The sequence below is a fragment of the Wolffia australiana genome, chromosome 3 (assembly GCF_029677425.1).
Source record: "Wolffia australiana isolate 7733 chromosome 3, ASM2967742v1".
NCBI classification, from domain to species: domain Eukaryota; kingdom Viridiplantae; phylum Streptophyta; class Magnoliopsida; order Alismatales; family Araceae; genus Wolffia; species Wolffia australiana.
Window position 1 is genome coordinate 15,431,959 of NC_135837.1, and position 19,720 is coordinate 15,451,678.

The window sequence follows — 19,720 nt, forward strand, 5'->3', positions numbered from 1 at the left end:
AAGACAAGGTCATACTCCACGTCCAAGTCTGAGTCATAAGTCATGATTTACTATTTTGAACCATCAAGTAGAAATAATTCAGTAAAATATTGTTATCAGTCACCTAGTAAGTTGAAATGAGCATGATGAGTATGATATACAACTGACGTTACCTCATAAATTCTTTTTTCAAAAATACACTATAAATTTCAGTTTCCACTGATGTAGATTATTTCTTCAGTAGTTGTCCATACTCCCTTATAACTCTGGTTTTTTTTATCAAAAATGCCTCACGGTATCTTAAAAAATACTCCGAATGCTTGCTCCCTTTGCTAGGTTTCCTGACATATTTCATGCACTCAAACAAATTTATCTTATTGCTTATTTCATTTCAATATTATAGATAACCTGAAAAAATTTCATCCTGGAACAAAAAATTACTTCTGTTCCTTGTAACAAATATGTTGTGCATTTTTCTTTGACAAAAAGATTGTGTGCATTTTTAGTGTCACAAAAAATATATTGTCAATACCCACTTGTCAGCCATGTTTGAGTTAGAAAAGAATGAATAAATCAAATGTAAAGAGATCAATTATTTCTATGAACCATGTTCTGATAATAGCATAAAATTGTTTTATGATGATGATGACGACAACGATTCAAGATTTTGAACTCATATGGTTGATAGTTTTCCTCAGGGAAATGTTAATGGAAATATTAATATTATGCTTATCACACAATACATATATTCCACCCAATTAGGTTCAACGAAATAGAAACTAAGATTTCTAATAAGCAAAAACTGCAAAGCTAAAAATACTTTGATCATAAGTTCATAAGCAATAAGATTGAGGAAGATTTTCAACATACGAGACTCCAAAATTATGTTAATATAGACTCCAAAATCATATTTCCATGATATTTCTCATGTTCATAAAACATGAGAAATATCATGTTTTTCATATTTTCTATTTTATTTATTCCCAAGTTAGAGAAACGGGATATATACATCAATAAAAATCAATTTAAAAGATATAAGTTGTTTCTAGAAACCAGGTTTCTATGCTAGCAAGTGGTCTAATTTCTACAATTATAAAAAGATTCTAAATTTAAACATTGAGAATTCAGAAGGTTTATTATTTTCATCATAATCCTCTTCATGGAAATATTGATACCATGTTTTTTTTTAAAAAATTCATAAGCAAAATCTGGAACTCCAAAGCACAATGGTTATCAGGAAAAAGGTGGACGAAGATATATTGTAAATTTAAACATTGTACATTTAAATCATTGTGATCATTAAAAATAGCAAGTAGGAAAAGATTAGATCCCCAAAATATAAAAAGGAACTTGTTAAGGTAGAGTGCATGACCTCAAAAAAAAATCAAAAATGATTTCTATTTGCATATTCCCTGCCATTTTCAGGATTAAGAATCATGGAGCAATCCATCAAGAAAAACCGAATAGAAAGAGGTCAAATAGCTCCATGAACCATGCTATTTCTATAAATGAAAGGGTTATGCTTATGATGATCACAAATGCAGAACGACTTTAAATGGCTATCGTCGATTATTTCAGGTTTATCGATATATTAATATCATTTTTCATACACTAAATCCCACTCAATCAGTTTCAGTGAAAAAAAAGGGAATTATTGGTATATTTTCTCGCATCCGTGAAAATTGGGAACTATTTTGATCACGAGGAAAACATTGTAGGAAGACGTTTATGGACTAGCATTCCAGAACCATATTAAGGTAAAGTGAATATTTTTCTGGAATACTATAATATTTTATTTTTTCGCTGCCACTTCACTGCCATCCTCATGCATGATAAATAATGAAGAAATTTTCTAAAAATAGAAGGATACTAATTTTATTAGGAACATATTCTTATAATAGAACAATATTCAATTTTTCTCATCTTTCTTGTAAGAAAATCTTATTCATATAATTACGTCAAGATACCAGAAAAATTGTACGCAACGTGTGAATGATAAAATTGAGATGTTTGCATGGAAAAACTAACTATATTTATCTCATATTTTATATGGTTTATAGTTGGCTAAATTAATGATTCTTCCCATAGTAAACTAATAAGAAAGTGGAAATTTTAAGGTTTATTTTAAAAGTTTTGATACTGAGGAAATAGTTAATGCAAAACATTCTAGACGACCTTTTCACATAAAAATATATTTATACTTAAAAATAATTTTAATTTAAGGTACTTCAGTTATTAACAAAAAAGTTCATAACTATAAATTTTCATTTCGAATTGTTCACCGTGTTTTGCCCCAAGGTCTACTTTTTTCTCAGTACCACTACATGTAATAATCCTGCGATATACATATGTTTTGGAAGAAATGATCCAATTTATGGTATTAATATAATTATGTAAATTAAACAATTAGTATAATTAAGGAAATAATTTTTGACAGAGTTTTCATAAGTTTTCTGAACCACACATATGGAGATTGTTTTTCTCCACATGATATTTATTCAATCTTAATGCTCTATAAAAAATGTATGGAAGGAAAGTATCCAAGAGGTAGTTTCATCTTAACCTTCTCAGTTATTCATGTATGCAAACATTCATCCAGTTGAATAGATGAAAGTGAAATCAGGATATTAATGCTTTTCATTTTCTTATATTTCAGTTTTTTACCCGAATAGTCAGTAGCATAACTCCTACCATACCCTTTTCCACCAACTCTCATTTTTTCCATTATAGTCTTCCATAATTTCTTTAATGCATCACATAGACCGATATATCCAATTGATCATTTTCTTAAAGGTAGTACTGGGATACATATGTTTCATTTTGTCATTCTTTGATATCTTTGACTAAGATTGAACATGTATTTTCTACGTTGAGAACAGAATAACTTTACCTTTCAAATACATTTTTTTCATGAATACTCCATGTGGTTCTGTTAACTCATTTCCTCAATACTTCTTTTATGGCCATGTGTAAATATAAATCACTGTCCATATAGAGTGGAAAATAATCCTCAATACGTTACCTATCTTTTTATGACATAATTATACTATACGCTCTTTCTCATTGCGATCATGATTAATGGTCAAGTCATGTTTATTTGTTCAATTTTTGGTGTTTAATATTATGTTAGGATTGTAACTTAGTTCAGAATATGTATTCACCAAATTATATTTTCTCTAAGTATATATCCTTGAGTCTTTAGTTCACTCTCCCTCAGATTACTTGATCATTGAGTATTATTATTGTTTTATTTGAACAAGTTCCTTCATTGACTGTCACATCATTCTGAATTATCTTCCTCCTGGATATGAGATGATTGAAATTCTAAAATTTCTATTTATTTGATTAAAAAATTCTTTCCTGTAAGATTAATGGAGATATAGGGGAAAAGATCATTCAAAGAAAAAAAAATTGTCTGAAAGGGTTCCATACTTGAACTTTTCATAAAAGGTAGTTAGGACATGTAAAGGGGTATACTCTTGAAAATTTTTATTTGTCAATAAATTTATGTTATATTTGGCTACCATCAAAGAATTAGCATTTATCTAATTGTCATCAAAATGTGTCTCAATTTCCATTGTGATGTGCTATATTATTGGGCGTATGTGAACATGATAATTGATGTGTAGTATATTGGGCTTGAAAAACAACTATATTTGAGGGCTTCAAACTCTCGGTCATTACCATTTCTAACAAATTTAACGTCAATCCAAATTGTATATTTATCATTTTTTTAATTTCAGTAACGTTTTTGGGATGTCAGATTTGTGCTTCATTGAATGTATAAGCTAAACTGACATGCACTTTATCATAATAGTATAATAACCAAAACACCTGTGTATCTATAAATTTGGATGTCCCCCTATGCCTCAAAGAAATATATAACACACTTTGTGATTTGTTTTACCAGTTGACAAACTAGAAAAACTAATTTATCAACATTCATACTTTGGCATGTACTTTTGAATGATCCACTAATGATTTCCTTGAGCTAATGGTGCTATTTGTTTTACTGAATCTTGTGTTTCATCCCCCACTTCCTAAATTTATGAAATTGAGTAGAGTTTTCCCTTGATCCTGGATTGATAATTTTAGGACCTCCCATGTTCTTACACAAGAAGCACCCACTTCCTCAAAGATTCATTTTTCATTAAATATCATTTCTAATATTTTCAACGATTCCAAAAATAACACATAGTTTTAGATCATGAAGAACGCTGATCAAGATACTAATTGGTCGTATCTCTATTCTACTGATACCCAAAATCTTCAATAAGGTAAACCAACCGTTTATACTATACTATTATCAGGACATAACTCATTAGTTTGAAGCAGATTTCAAAATTGTGTCCTATAGCTTCAAGTACTGGAATTGAGACTTATTTTCCCCTCTCAGGGAAAAAAATTATCATATAATCAATCCGTCCAAATGTTTTGGTTTTATTTCATTGTAGTAATTTATACGGAGCCTAAAGTATTTATGAAAATCTTCTACTTAAATACTCTATAATAAATATATGGGAAATAAGTAGTCAGCCCACCGGAATGGACACCCTCAATTTCCAAAAATTCTTCGAGCTTGGAAATGAGAGAAATGAGTTTTAAACAACGAGCAACAATTATATTTTAAATCGTTTTTGGATTTATTGCAATTTATATAAAATTATCTTTTGAGTTGTATTTTAATGTAAAATTATCTTAGATGCACGGAAGCATTGAATCTAAAATTTGAGAAATATAAAATTTGAATTTTAAGAATATTTTTTAAAATTTTATTAGGCAATTTTACAACTATACTCAGTAAAATTTTAAAGGATGGCAACTTCATTCCTCAGCGCTTTCGCACAACAAAAACTAGGCATGTTGTTTTGAACACTCAAAAATTGATTTATGTAAAAGAAAGAGGAAAATACGCGGGAGGAGAAGACAGAAGAGACCGGCAGTTTCACAAATATATCGAAGGAAGTGCAAGTTTCTTCTCCAGACGCGACTTCTGCCCGCCATGCACGTTCTTCACGGCAGTCGCGTGCAAGTTAAGAGAACCTTAATCCGGGTTCAGTGACGGCATAATCTTCTGCATGAGCTCTGCAAACCTTGATCTGGGTTCTAGATTGGAAACGTCATTGAACCGAAATCGCTGGAAAGTGGATAAGAGACCGGCAGGACTCTCCATCTAAAGCCACACGATATGATATTCTAGTTCATCCAGTCTGGCCTTTTGATTGCAACTTGTCCAAGTTTCCGATTTCCATTGACCCAGCTCACAAGTGTGTTACACCCATCTTTGAGGGACTGATAAGATAAGACAATCAAGCTTGATATGTAATCGGCTATTGAGTATATCTTGATAAGTTTTGTTGAAATGATGAACTTCACTTGAAGCCTATGTTCGTTTCCATTTCCCTAACTTGTGGAATTCTGTAATTTTCATCAGTGGTTTATCCTCCTTCAATCACTTTTATGAGAAAGGCAAACTGCTCCTCCATGAGTGAACCTCAAAAGTGGAAGATACTAAAGTTTTTATATTGATTTTACAACATGTCGTAATCTTGTCCTAAGGGTATTTATTTTTTTGTTCCATCTGATGCTTCAACTGATGCACGACGTCAAAGACTGTTAGTTTGTGAGTCGGGCTTATTTTCGTTTCCCTTAATTACTTGATACAATTTTTATCCATGGCCCGAACAACGTTGTGCAAACAAAATATTTCAGAACTTAATCATATGCGCTTCTCCTTTTCATTACTCGGTGGTGTACCCCGCGATATCTCAATAAGTCAACTGAGAAAATGCATTTTCGGGGATAGCCATCAATAACAAGTCGGAATCTACCTTAAAGCATCAATTATGAGAAATCCAATGTTGTTTCTGTTGGACCTCGTATAATTGAAATGTCTAAAATTTTAAAATTATCATTAATGCTAAAAATCATCAAAATAGATGGCTATCATCTATTTTGATTTGTTAGATTTGACCTAATATGATGGCTATCATCGACATTTAGTACCATTATCAAAGAGGCCCTCTGGTCAGCAAAGATGGACTCAATATTAGTACCATTAAAATGATAGAACATCAATTCATATCATGCGTTTGAGGAATGTTTTTTCTCCACATCCTAGTATGTGATTAGACAAGCCTTATTTGACTGATCATGCTGGGACTTTACAATATTATTAACTTTTTTTTTTAATTATTTTTGTCATATACATATATTAGGTGACGACGAATAATGAACAAGGCAAATTGGAGACCAAGTCAATTTTTTTTCCGGAGGTTACCCTGTTATTGCAACCATCCATTTTGTTCTTAATTGAGTTATGGTTGTTGAATTTGGTTCTATAATTTAAGTGATTCACTGATTGTATAGTTGGCTAAGGAAAATATAACAGTAAGGGTGAATAAGACTAAAGAGTAATTTATTCCTGCCCTCTTTTCTCTGTACTTAGTTTCTTAATAATTTATCCACCGTGTACATAAATTTTATTTATTATAAATAGAAGACGAGTATAGAGACATTGTTGTGTCACTGGAATAAATATTATTTTAGACATATTCGTTTGCTTTGTTTGAGTTAACATTTGTTTCAATATCTTTTCCCAAGAGCCTCCATTACAGCTAACCATTTTTTTTTATCTTAGGCTACAAGGACACATCCTTATCAATCTATGAACGATTTAAAAACCAATACAAACACATTGACTAAGTTTCCTCATATTTTGAAAATCTGTTTGGCCATCTAGGCATCCATTTCTTAGAAATTGATATTCTCTTCTCATCCTATCAAGCCCTTTAGGGAAACCCCTCAATACAAATATTGGAATGCTGCGGCCTCAATACACATTGACTCAAGCCAACATAATTTCACTTCCTAGATAAATCTATTTCAGGAAGAAAATGAGATTGGGATCAATGTTCTCATTCACTTTAATCAAAACTCATAAAAATCAATATTATTTGTTTTAAAAAAATCAACCTGTCGATATTATATGGTGTGGCACTGTGGACGACTTTCCCTTTTAACAAAGAGAAAATATCCTAGCAAGCAAGAGTATAGACTGTTTTAAGTGCCAGTTAGATCGCACTTATAACGTAAAAATTCCCAAAATTTTTAATTGGTTTGCATGTAAGTATCTGGAATTGCATTCGTTACGATTTAAACCTGCCCTATTGTTTCATAGGGGCACATCATTCTTCCATCTCTGCACCTCCTTAAAATTACATTACACTGGAGTTGAAAGATAGGCCCATATTTTAAGCATGTACATTTTTTTCTTTAAACAAATGTGATTGTGAACAAGTCCCAAAATCAGATTGAATCATGAAAGCTCAATTATAAATCATAAAAATCTGTTAAACCATAAAAAATTTTAAATATTTCAATAAACATAAATTTATAAATTCTTTAATCATAAAAAGTACCAAAAATATAATATAATAAAAAATAACTCCAAACATTAAATTACACATATATATGGTTAATTAGCCAATAAAGATATACACATTACTTGATATTAAGGCATGAATTTCCATTTTATTATATAGCCCCTTATATTCAATATTCCTAATTACTTCTAAATGTCTGATACTTACTCTTTAGGTTGCCCCTTCATTATTGGAAAATAACACATTTCCATGAAGTTTTATCAATAGCATCGTAAGTAGGAAAATCTCCATCCCTTCCTGGTTTGAAAATATCTAATGTAAATGAATAAGGAGATGTATTTATCTCTATATGTGTACTATGATATGGGGGTTTATTAATTCTGTCTATTAATCGTGGTATCACACTTCTCGCGTTATTGTCATTTTATCATAGGGATGGCTAAGTACAGACTAAGATTCCTCCAACATGAAACTAAACGGGGACTCCTAATAACTAACAATTGTGTTCACTTTTGAATAAAAATAAAGTCTATCCTATCATCATAACCTATTTTCGGGCCCGAGGAAATTTTCAAGTAGAGTGATTTGATACATAGATCAAAATCATAATGAAGTATGTTTCCGAAAAAAAATGGTTCCATGAATATATTGATAAAAAAAAATTACTTTTGGCATTGTAAACTAATGTGGTCTTGTCATTATGATGATTTTTTATGATTTCATAACCGGTTTTTAGGCTCCATGTATTCTAATTTTTTGCATCCCTATTTAAAATAACAATAATGATTGAATTCCTCAACCCATGAAAATATGAGGACACACAAGAACCCAAAAAATATTATAATAGGGGCATTTGTTTTGGAAAACTACCCTGTTTTCTGTTGTTTTTACTTCTTAGTGACATTACTTTTTAGATTACTCACATCTAAATTTTCCACCAACCTTCTTCAATCATTGAGAACTTTCATGTGTTTTGGTTTCATTCTCATCAACTTAACTATTTTGGAAGTATGTCTCTCTCAAGTAATAAGTACTAGTTCTTATACCCTCCATCTTCCTTCCTCAACCACCATTTCCTTTTCCAACAATCTACCTTGAGTTAGCAATCATTGATTCTACCATTCCTTAAATCTTTTTTCTAGGATCATATTCGTTGTTTTCCAAAAAGAGATGGCAAAAATGAATATTTTCTACTTTCAGGTGGGAGGAAGGTTAGTGGAGAGTCCACAAACTAAGTATCATCAAAGAGAGATCGTTATCTTGACTGAAAAGGATTACAGGCCAACAATTTCATTGAGAGAAGTGAAAACCCTATAGTTATAATTGCTTATAGGAGAATACTAATTTCATAACCGTAGAGTTCTGCTTGCTTGAAGGAGAAAAGCTATTAGTGTGGTGTTTTGCAAGTTATAGTGCTGCATCCTACATTAAATGCTTAACAACCATGATATCACTTTATTCATGTTCATGGACAGGTGTTTGTGTCTAGTTAATGCAGAAAAAAATAATGAGAATATGTGTATTTTCCACATCTAACCATGGCATAATTTTGGATCTACCAGGGATGAGTAACTCCAAATGGATGCAACATGAGAAAGACTAGGAAATTGACAACTCAAATTGTTCCAAATTCCAAACCCAATATATGAAATTCCAGAAAGGTTTTTGAGCTGCAAGTTTGAAGGATGTCTGGTCATTATGTCCTGTAGACATCCATGGCCTGAGGATTATTAGGGGAGACCAAGAAAGTGGTAATATACTGTTTGATGCTTGCCTCTACATTGGCTGGCCAGCAGGACAGAATGCATCAACATGTCAGCAACTTTGTTATAAACTTTAGTTCCTGTGCTTTTGTTCTTATTTCCAGAAATATTTCTGGAGAAATATACACACTCCAGAATAAACTATTTCAGGAATAACATCACAGAGACAGTTTTGATAATATCAAAAGGTCAAGAATCTAGGATCTTCTTTTCATCATGAAATTTTAATTTTTCATTATCATTTTCCCACAATATCCTTTCTAATATTTTAATATTTTTTCAAGGATCAGGAAATTCTTTATCATCTCACTTCTGTTCTCTTGTTGTTCTTTCCTATTTGATTTTGCACATTTATATTTGCATTGAGTTTTGATAGGGCATAATTTTCAAATATAAATTCAAATACCCTCAATGGTTATCTGATCAACTTGTGTGGAACTTGTTCCACTTGTGAATTGCTCATTGGGAGAGTCTCTTCATGCTGTTAAAGTATCTAGTCTCTATACATATCAATACGATCAATGCGACGATGGATATTTTCTTCTTTTTCTCCAAATATTATTGACAATCTAGTGGATCTTCTCATTATGAAGTCTCTCAAATTGAAGTGATTGGAACAAGAAAAAGAAGAATAAGAAGAAGGGGAGGGGGAACCCAGGTATGGTTTGCATGGACACCTCAAATGGGTGCCCCTCCCGTATTTATTTATACCTATTTAAGGAATTTTCATAAAAGTCCTTATAACTTATCTATATGCACCAACATCTATATATCTTATGCATATGATCCTCTAGGTTCATCAATAGTCTAGTTAACAAATTTAGTGGCTCAATAATATTTGTTGGTCAACCTTATTAATTAAGTTTATCAACGTACATATTAATAAAGTAATGATCAATTTAACCCAATCGATAGGCTTACGTTAATAGCTCTTCGGGGGCTAAGCTTCACCTCTTGGTCAAAAGATGCAAAGTAGTGATTGAACTCTCCTACAGAAATTTTACTATAATCAGTCATTGTAAATGTACAATCATTTATCTTCACAAGAATCCTGGATGACTTTGGGTATGGTTAATATCAAACCATAATCTGTTATTCAGTTAGTAGTGATATGTGATGGGGATCATTAGAGAATACCTTCTCCAATGTCTTCATTACCATAGCCATGGATATAATGCATCTTCCTCCACAAATCAGTCTACTTCTACTTATATTGGTACTAAAACATATTTGAATGTCATTAGTAGAGACTTGCACATCGTAGTCAAAATATTTTCATCCATGCACAAGATATCCTTGATGTCTTAGGTCAACGTACCGCTTATATGCATGTGACATGAACCAACCTGATTGATGTTTATATATAATATCGTTCAGGGATTCATATGGATTAATTAGGTGAACACTTTCCATAAACATCCATAATTATGATATTAGTAGGACTGGATAGGGGTATTATTTCTGGATAGTTCAGTGTATGTCTTGAGTATCCAACAAATATGAATATTTTATAATACGTCTTTAGAAACTATTGATCAATATCTTATAATCTCGTCATAATTCAGGAAGTTACTGCACATATTCAGGGATTTTTTATAAATATCACATGAAAATAATAATGAATAAACATTTATTTCAATCAACATAAAGTAACATGAAAGTGTGATTAGCTTGACAGTCACATAATATCCATGAATCTCCCACTTCGATTAAAATGAATCAATATTACGTAACTATCCCATTATTTTACAATGGTACTAAAAACATTATGACCCAGGAGCTTCATTAGAGAATTTATGGAACCCTGCCAATCAAAATATTTCCTTGATGAATGATATCCCCAATCAAGTGAAATTTTCTCATTATGTGCTTGAACTTCTAATGAGATTGTGGCTCTTTGATGGCGCGGCCCCGGACACGCCATCAGGATCGTCACCGTCGCCCCCAACAGCACCTGCCCCGGCACCGAGCTCGTCTTCGGAGACGTCACCGCCACCCTTGACGGCGCCGGCCATCCGCGTTCAGCCCGCCCGGCAAGCCAAGGCAGCGGTACGCACACCCAGATTCAAGTATTCCGGGTAATGGACATCGTATCGTTTTCTTTACGTATTTGTTTTATTCGCCGTTTTGCTTCGAGTCATCGTCGTTCGTTGTTTTGCTTAACCGTAAATGCCCGTGTAAGGAGGGAGGTTCATCCTATAAGGAACTCCCCTCCCCCCCTGATATCGCCTCTTGAGTCTTAGTCGCGTTTTCGTCTCTAGAAGTCCTATGCTTCTTTATTTTCAATTTCCTCAATTTGCCTTTTGTTTTGTGCTTAATGGGCCACTCTCTTTCCCCCGCTATATAAGGGCAAGAGAGTTGCCATAAAACATTAGTCGTTGTTTTTTTGAAATGAAAATCATTCCCCTCGTTGGTTGTCAGAAGTTCTCTGTGCGCCTGCTCTGGGAGTTCTAGGGTTACAACCGGAGGAAGAAGATCGACTGGAGGAGGACTGGGGTTGACAGGAACTGCAGAAGGAGGTCGCCCTCTCCTCGGAGCCCCGGCTCTCGCCGGGCGCGCGCCCGCGCCGCGTGCGCGTCGACCGACGCCGAGCGCGCCTACGCGGCTTTCCCGCGCGCGCGCTTGATCGTTCCCGCCCTGGTCAAAGTCCTCACCAGACGCCCGTTCTCCCGTAGCGGGACCCGGCGCCACCCCCCCTGGTCCCGCCACTTGTCCGTAGGCTCTTCCTGAGTCGCCTGGTCATACTGCATCGCACTTGCGGAGTTGTGCCGCGACTCCGTGGAGTTGCACCGCGCGAACATCCCGCGCGCCGGTGCGAATCCGGTGCAGAACCGCAGCCTCGCTCTCGACCCGCCTGTCCGTGCCTCAAAAAAAAAAACCTCTACCGCCACCTCTCGTCGCTGGACGGGCCCTGCCCAGACTCGGTGACGGGGTGCATCTGCTTCTATAGCGCGCCCTCCACACCTGCGGCGACACCTCGAGTCGGGGCCATTGACCGAGTTGCGCGCTCGTGGTTCGCTACAGTCAGCAGCTGCCGGCCCAGCCGCCGAACAACGGTCCCTCCTAGATGCGCGAACGACCCCCCTGCAGGCCCCTCTTGCCCGCCAACGATGCTGACGCGGGTTGCGCTCCCAGACATCGCCTAGTCAGCGCCGCGCGCGTGCCGTTGAGTGGTCCGTCGTTGCTGGGATACTCGCCGGCGCCAAGCCCTCCTCAGTCGCCGGGTGACGAACAGCTGCCACCCCAAGCCGTCCGCTGTCGCCACTCGGAGCGTACTATCTCCTTGCCCCGCTGGACTCCGCTGCGTCGCACCACCGTCTCCGGTGCCTACCCGCGGTCCGCCGAGACGACGTCACGACCCGCCGAACGGTCTCCAGGTATGCCGATCTCCTTCGTCCCGTCTTTTATCTCTTTCAGTGCGCATTCGATTGCCTCCACCGCGCTCGGGTTAGACGTAGGTGAGCGAGATAGGACAAGTGAAAACAAACGAATTACTGAGCGTCCCTCCCGGTTTTGGTACGAGCTGGCTCGCCCGACGCGTGCGGGCGACCTCCGGCGGGAAATTCCCGTCCGGCGATCTAGCAACCTCGTCCCTCCTGACGAGGGTCGGAAGGTCCCCGGTCGTCGACCTCACTTTGTTCGTCGACAGCTGCGAGTACTACACCCCTACCCGGATTTCTTCATTCTAGCTCGTCTCTATAGGATTCCCGTGCCCGACGAACCCGGACTCGTCACGCACCGACGCCACTTCGTCACCGAGTACGAACCCTCGGTGACGGCCGGACGACGTCACGGACGTTGTCCTGCATCACTCTTTTTCTTATGCTATTTTCAGACAACAAAGGAATGGGTTCTGATACTTATGGAACAACCACAAGTACGGAGATAAATTTTCATGGCTGAATCATCTATTATCCATGAAAGACCTTTATTTAGCATCAGCCATTTAATTTAACTAATTAGATCATCCAAAGCATAAACCATTCTCTTTTTTTGTTAGCATTATCATTTGAGATATTAAACACCTTTAAAAATAGAGACAATTTAAATTAGATAAGAGTAATTCATAAATAATTATGTACCTTCTAATTAAGGTTATAATCCTTCATCACTTAGTGTAATACCTCCATGTAGGATACTCCTTGGTGAGATCCAATTCATTTTTGAGTTGTGAAAACTCTTTCACAAAGCTGCTAGGTACTAGCAATCTAGTGCATGGTAATCCCAAGTAAAAAAATACAGCTAGAGATTTTCTAAGTGATCACGGTAAGTGACACATTTTCAACAGGAATGAGTAGTTCTTTCATCTTGTATTTGTCCTCTTCAAAATTTTCCAAACTGGTGCATCGTATTATCTTCGCACTTGGACTAGTTACATTATCTTACACCATGAATTCAAAAAATTTATAAAATTTTGGGTGATATATAATTAAGAACAACATATCTGTGCTTAGAACAAGGTTGAACAATTATTCTTTGATTTTTTTTGCAGTTTTACCTGTAAATTTGTGAGCCTCAGAAAATAATCCGAAGCAAGCTTCAAATTAGTAGAACCCTTTATCTCTCTATGAATTTAGACATGGGATTCCATAAGTAGTTCCACAGCTTCATTGGGTTAACAGTATTTTCTCATTTCACAATCACCTCACTTGTTTTTGAAAAGCTTGCATTGATAATTACCATTTCTTTTGTAAAGTACTGGACTATGGAAGATGGTTTTATACCTTCTCAAACCTCTATGTCCTTCATAGTAAAATCATCCATTTAATGCAAACTGATTTATTAATGACTAAGTGTAAATCATACATAAAATTAAAGATAAAAATTTAAATAAAACCCAATAATACCTCGTATGTACTCACTTCCCTTGCTTTGAAGCAGGTTGTGCTTCTTAATCTGAAAAAAATGAGATATTGAAAGAGAAAAATAGAAATATTGGGAGGGTGAGAGGAATAGAGTGTGACAGTGAAAATTAATGAGGAACTTTGAGAATGTGATGAACTGAAAGAGTGAGACGGAGAAAATGTGATACTGAGAGAGAGTGTGAGAGTGAGAAGGAATGAAATAGTATTAGACTCATGAACGATGGAGTGAGATAGGGAGAGTGTGTGTGAGTAAGAGAGTGAGGGAGTGATAAGAAATGAGAGTGAGCGAGTGAGAAATAAAATGAGATAATGAGAGCGGGAGAGAATTCCAGAGGGAGAACGGGTGAGGGTGACAAACAATATGAGAGTGAGAGAATGAGAAAAAATAATAGAGTGATGGAGAAAAATTGTGTGAGAGTCCAAGAAAAAGAGTCTGAGAGGAGAGATTAAGAAAGAATCAGAGAGTGAGAGAATGTGAGAGTGAGAAGAAATGAGAGAGTGAGAAAGAAAGTGAGAAGAGTGAGATTGAGAGAGAGAGGATGAGAGGAGAGAGTGTGAGAGTGAGAGATTAAGAAGAAATCAGAGAGTGAGAGAATGTGAGAGTGAGAAAGAAAGTGAGGAGAGTGAGAGTGAGAGAGGGAGAGGATGAGAGGAGAGAGTGTGAGAGTGATAAGTAAGAGAATGAAAGATCAATAAATATAGAGAGAAGAGTGAGAGAATGAGAGGGAGAGAATGAGAAAGCGAGTGAGAGATTGGGAGAGAGAGAGAGAGGATGAGAGGAGAGAGTATGAGACTAATGAGCTTGAGCGTGAAAGAGCAAGAAAGATAGAGAGAAGAGTGAGAGGGACAGGGTGAGACTGAGAGGGAGAGGGAGGAAATGAGAGAAGAGAGTGTGAGCCTGAGGAGTTTAAGAGCAAAACAGCAAGAAAGGTAGAGAGAAGAGTGAGAGCAAGAGAGGGAAAGTGAGAGAATGAGATAGATGTAGATTGCGAGTGCTAAAGCAACACCTTGTCCCTCACCTTGTCTCCATCTCTCTTTCTCTCTCTCTCTCTCTCTCTCTCCATATATATTTCTCTCTGTATCTGTCTCCCTGCCTCTTCCTACCCCTCTCTCTACCTCATCAACAACATATCTAGAATGGGTGAGACAGTGAAAATGAAAGAAAGAGAAAGAGAGTGTGTGTGATGTAGAATGGGAGATTGAGAGAGATAGAACGAGGACAGAATCAGGATAAGATATTGTGAGAGATAGATAAGGAGATTGATAAAGGATGAAAATTGAGAGAGATAGATAAGGAGAGTGATAAAGGATGAAAATTGAGAGAGATAGAAAGCAGGAGACCCTTATTAATGAGGGGTTTATAATCTTTATAACATTATAGAGGAACAAAGAGTTTCAGACTCTCTCTCTATAATATTCTGATAATCAGAATAGTTAATAATTTTAGTCATTATTATGTTTGGTCTTTGGTCTGGTTTAGCATGAAAACTGAAACCGGACTGGACACTCGTTCAGCCCTAAAAAGGTTGATCGTTTGTCCGGTTCGGTCTGGTCTAACCAAATTCAGTCAGACACCTTCCCTAGTCCCAAAACTAATGGTTTAATGATCATCAATATACATCAGAGCAAGATTATCTATTCTTATTATGTCTAGATATTTCAATTTCCATCTTGAATATCATATGAACATGATTTTTATAGTATATAATTAAAGATAATTTATCTCCTTGTTGTGATCTCATCATAATTCACAAATCATTATGTACATTATTAGACTTAATTGTAAGCCTCGCAGGGGAAAACTAAAGCATCACAGGGGAATTATTATTAAATCTTTTATTTAGGCAGAAACTAAGGGCTCTTTCACAACAAACATTTGATTTTTTAGTGATGCAGAAAAAATGTTGAGCTAGTGGCCAATGAAACATTTTATGTTGGCATATCTTTGAGAAATGATTTTATTAGTCAAGTGAAAGCAGGTTATAATGTTCATTAACTTCTCATAAGACGAGAGCTCTATTGCTTGTACACTACAACCATCATGCAATACATAAATGGAATAGGGATTAAAACAAAAGATATGCCATAAAGGTCAATGATGAACTTAGTCAATGAAAATTTCTCATTTGAGACATAAGCTGAAGTTGTGTACCCAGCTTTCAACACCAATTCTTTACTTAATCTAGTTGGAACGTTTCCAATAGAACATACCTCCATTTAGTGTGAACATGAGTCCAAATGTAAACTTGCAATCATACGTATCAAATTTCTCCATGAACTAAATATATATATTCAGCATTTCTTAAGAACCTAAGAAAATACCTCTCATCCTTACAGTGTTCTTCTACTTGATGATCTTGAACTGCTACATCCTAAACTCATTTTGGGATGTTTTTATGTACATGGATTCAGAAAACTCTAACAACATCCTTGATATATCTCTAGCATATGTATTCCTAGCACATGGTTCTCCGAAATTCTTCATGGAGAAGTTATTTATAAGCCATTCCTTAATAAAGAATGTCATTCCAAAATTATTCCCAATGAATAGAATGTCATTTAAAACAAGGATTATGAAAATGATGATGCTCCCATTGGTATTTATGTATCCACATGGCTCATCTTCTTGCTTAATGAAGTCATGAAATCTTATTATTTTGTCAATTATCATATTCTAAATTGCACACCTTGTGTGTATAGCCTTTAGTTGTATCATATTCACCTCTTCCTTAAGGTTTCCATTCTAAAATATAATCGTTATATTCATTTTTATAAGGATAATGTGATTCAATATAATGAACATTTTTAATTGATTTTAGCATTGAAATAGGGGAGAATGTTTTCATATTTAAACATTTTTTCTTTCAAAATAATCTTTTTTCCACCAATATTTCCTTGAAAGTGTCAACTTGTCCACCAACATCAATCTTTCTTTAAAGAACCATGTATAACTTATTGGTTCCGTACCCTTGCCAGGATCTAAAAAATTCCAAACTCTGTTTGATAAATAGACTGAATTTCAGAATGTGTCACTTCTTGCCATTTCACGACGCTAGAATCATGGATGAACTCTTTATAGGTCCAATGTTTTCCATCTTTGAGATCAAGTATGTTGACTTTCAGTCAATCAATAATTTTTTGAATAAACCTCAGTCAATGTATGTAACCTATTGATCACATTTCTAGTTACTCTACCATACGTAAAAAGCTCTTATGTGTATATTTGAACAGGTTCAGGAACTGAAGTCTTCATCTAATGAGGTTGAGTTGGTATCTGAATCTTGAACTTCTTCCTACACTACTTTACTCTCACTATATTTTAATGAAGGTAAATGTTTTCCAAGAGGACTTCATTTTGGAAACCAAAATATAGTTGTTCCTCAGGAAGCTATAATTAGAATCCAAACTTATATTTTGGATATCCACTGAACCCACACCTCGTAGTTTTAGATTATAGCTCATTTGAGTAATATATCTTCTTATTGTCTCGACTCGCCACAGTATAACATGCTTAAAGCTGGGTTCCCTTCCTTTACATGACTCTAATGGAATGCAACCCACACGTCATATTGGTGAATTGTTCAATAGATGTAGAGATAATTTAAACACACTTTCCTTAGTGAAACACTAGATATGGAGCTGACTCCACTTTAATAGTCTACTTAGAGGTTTACAGAGGGTTTTGTCTGGGTTAGGACAAACATTATCATACATCAACTGTGTTAACTCTTTACTCACTTATTCCTATTCTTCATCTGATAAAAGGATTTTAACACGATTTCTGGTTAGCTTCTGTAATTCATTATGAAAATATTTGAACTCCTTAAAGACTTCAGATCTTTAGTTCTTAAATTCAATTCATATTAATCTACAAAATGCATTCTTCAAATTAATGAACTTCTAACGCCAACATGTGCTTAGGTTCCTTATGGTTATATATGGTGAAATGCATCAGTTTTAATATCTCCTTTACACATTCTCAAATTAAAAATATGAGACATTGATCTTTATGCATAATGCCTGATTCAATAATTGCATATACTTATTCAATAATTGCAAAATATGAGACACTAAATGTGGACCCTTATGCACCTTAGGAACGACTTATTCACATAGATCTTTCTCTTATTAGGATAAAAATCTACATGGAGATAATAGTAACAATCATCCATTTTATCTCTTTGACATAAGGCGACAAATAAATCATTTTATTTCTTTACTAAGTAAAACAACTGTTCGGAATAGTTAAGAAATACCAATAACTATTAAAAACACAAATGAAATTATTTATTATGTGTAGGAGATAATATTAATCTTCTCAAGATAAATTGTCTCGCATCTGAAGGTAGAGGTTCTCTGGCTCCCACAGCAACCACTGCAAACCTTGTAATATTTTCTAGCATTTAGTTAATTTTGTATCCACATGTTGGAAAAACAAACTATCCATGCTCCAAGCTATCTCACTATGGTATAAATTTTAGTTCCTCTCCTACTGAACTTTTTGAACAAATTAAAATTATTACCTTGCCATGGAGCTATCTGAATGTATTTTATCCTCTTACTTTTCTTAAATCACTAGAAAATATTAGATATTCCATTAAATAAAAAAGGGCATGAAAAGTAGCTCATTATAAGTGAATAGAATCTCATTAACACTATGATTAACAGGGAAACCTAATTATCATACGAAATGATGAGATTAGTGTTTCTGTTACTAACTAGTTTCCAAAAACATGCAGCTGTCCCTACTCTATTTAATCTCATCATAATACATTATTTTCAAGATTCCTCAACCATGTGAACTTTAACTAGAATTTTTGACGTTGTATATCTCGAAATCTTACTTTATTTGTCAAATGATATTATATAAAAATTTTGACATTGACTCATATGGTTCAATATAAGACACTATGTGAACTTTATAGTGTCTGCTAGCGATATGTTCCATGTATTCAGACTTTCTAAATATAACACTGCTCATTGGTGATGTGTAACATTGAACTGTATGAGTTATTCTTTCATTGCTAAGACTTTATCACATCCCATCATTGGCATATTTTTTCGGGTCTACATCAGTTTCATCTCAAGGATTGCGACTAACTTCTCACATGAAAATTCTGAGTTGGTCCTTTGGCTAGAGTAAAAGGTTTGGCACTTCAAAATATTTTCCATCTCACAAGACGTTTAGAGTATTACTTAATGACACATAGCATATTTGGTCTTTTAAGACGTAGGGTATTCTAGAAGATGTTTCATCATTAATTGTCGGCTCCCATAAAATTTGGGAACCTGTATAAGCCTCAAATTTATAGATATGCAGATACTGATACTATCAACTTTGTGGTAGAACAATAAATCATAATACAATTTTTCAACACCCCTCTCAAGGGACTTACAACACCTTTCATTACCCTGTCATAGTTTGGTTCCTGAAGCGGGAATTTGTGACTTTGTGGCAGCACAAAAAAACAAAGTTCATTTTGACCATTACGCCCAATTCGACTATATCTCTTTCCCTCTTGCTCTCTCTTTATCGCTAACCTCTCTCTCTCTCTCCCTCCCTCCCTCTCTCTCTCTCTCCATCTCTCTCTCCCTCCCTCCCTCTCTCTCTCTCTCCATCTCTCTCTCCCTCCCTCCCTCTCTCTCTCCATCTCTCTCTCCCTCCCTCCCTCCCTCTCTCCATCTACGCTAACTATAGTTATTTCCCTCTCACTCTCTGCCCCTCTCT